Source organism: Octopus bimaculoides, chromosome 20 (assembly GCF_001194135.2).
Source record: "Octopus bimaculoides isolate UCB-OBI-ISO-001 chromosome 20, ASM119413v2, whole genome shotgun sequence".
NCBI lineage: Eukaryota > Metazoa > Mollusca > Cephalopoda > Octopoda > Octopodidae > Octopus > Octopus bimaculoides.
The window spans coordinates 1,862,248-1,864,421 of NC_069000.1; positions in this window are offsets into that span (position 1 = coordinate 1,862,248).

The following is a 2,174-nucleotide window of genomic DNA, read 5'->3' on the forward strand; positions in this document are numbered from 1 at the left end:
ACCACCTGTCCTCGTCTGTTGTTATTTTTTGTATATTCTCCTATATATACTCATAGATGTATGTACATATACGTATGTATATATGCATATATATATATTATTTATATTATTATTATTATATATATATATATCTGTGTGTGTGTGTGTGTGTGTGTGTGTGTGTGTGTATGCGTGCGTTTGTCTTCCCCACCCAGCGCTACACAACCGGTGATGGTGGGTGGACAAACAGGACCGATACAATAAGCAATAGTCTTTAAACAAAATATTCTTAGGGTCGATTTGTTCGATTGAAATACTTGTAGGTGGTGTTCCAGCATGGCCGCAGTCAAATGATTGAAACAAGTAAAAGTACAAATTGACACACACACACACACACACACACACACACACACACACACACACACACACACAAGGGGCAGTTAAAAGTTATCCGCATTTTTGCCAAACATTCTTTAGATTCGCTGCACTGCCTTCAGCGCTCGCGTGATAAAAGGTGGTACGTTTGTGGTTTTACGTAACCGAGGTTTGACCTTGCTTGCTCTATCTTTCTTATGAAACAGACTCAACATGGCTATTCTGCTGGCGGTGTACACAGAAGAAGATCAGAGGTCAGCGATCCGATGTCTGGTCTGAAGCTGTGTCGGAGCTGAGATTCATCGCAGGCTTTCATTACAATACAGGGGACAGCGCTTTACTGCGCAGAAGTGTGTATGAGTGATTCGAAAAGCTTAAAAATGGCCGAAAAAGCTTGAAGCACAAAAAGGAGCAGGGCACCCATAACCCTCCTCCACTGGCGTGAAAATTCAAGAAGCTTCAGGGATGCTTCTGGCGAACCGACTCCTGACCATCGATGAAATGGCTTGTTCTCCGCAGTTAGCCATGGTTCTGCATTCGAAATCATCCACGGGAAGCTTCGCCTCTGTAAAGCGTATGCAAGATGAGCTCCAAGAGAGATTACCGAAGAGCAAATGCTTATTGGACCGCAGCAACGATGAAAGCAAACATTTTATGGAGAGAATAATTCACAAGAGATAAGACTTGGTTCCATCCAAAAGGCGAAGTATGGAGTGGAAACAACCAGAATTGCCGATGAAAAGGAAAATCAAGATTCAATTTTTCGCAAACAAAGTGATGTTAAGCGTTTTATTTTTGGGACGCAGAAGGGCCTATATTGGGATATTATCTGCAAAAGAAGTCCACAGTCACCAGTGTTGGCTACACTGAAATGCTGGCCAAAAATCTGAAACCAGTAACTTGCACCAAATGTTGAGATCTATTGTCAGTGCGGGTGGTTTTGTTGCACGAAATGCACATCCACATATGGCCGTCCACACACGGCTGCACACATGTCTTTCCATACCATTGAAAAATTAGGTTTCGAGTTGCTGGATGAGCCTTCATACAGTCTAGATCTCGGTCCTTCTGATTATCACGTCTTTGAATCGCTCAAACAACCATTCCTAATGTCATCGATCTGTCACAGACGAAGCTCAAGAAGCGGTGCATAAAACCTCTTCTCTAACCGAAAATCTTCTCCGATGTAAAACGCAAGATTCTCAGCTGCTGGAAGAAGTGAATCGGAAAACCAGGAGGCTATGACGATGTAATTGTTCAACCCTTATATCTATCTATCTATCTATCTATCTATCTATCTATCTATCTATCTATCTATCTATCTATCTATCTATATATATATATATATATATATATACACCTCCACGAGGCTCTAGCAGTGGATGGTGGCAAACCCTGCAACTTTCTCTTCCTCTTTCTGTTGTACCTGTATTACAAAGGGGCCAGCCTTGTCATGCTGTGTCACACTGAATCTCCCCGAGAACTACATTAAAGGTACACCTCTCTGCGGAGTACTCAGCTACATGCACGTTAATTTCACGAGAAGACTGTTCTGTTGATAGGATCAACTGGAACCATCATCATCGTAACCGACTGAGTGCCACGATATATATATATATATATATGTACATATGCATACACATACATACATACATGCCTAGCATACAGATATACACACACATCACACACACATACATACTTACATATTTGATTATTACGTATGATATTATTGTAGGTGTTCTATGTATTTGCTGCAATGATGCGTGTTAAACGATTAAGTTCTTTCTTCACGGAACAATAAAAGCAATCTGTTTAGTCAT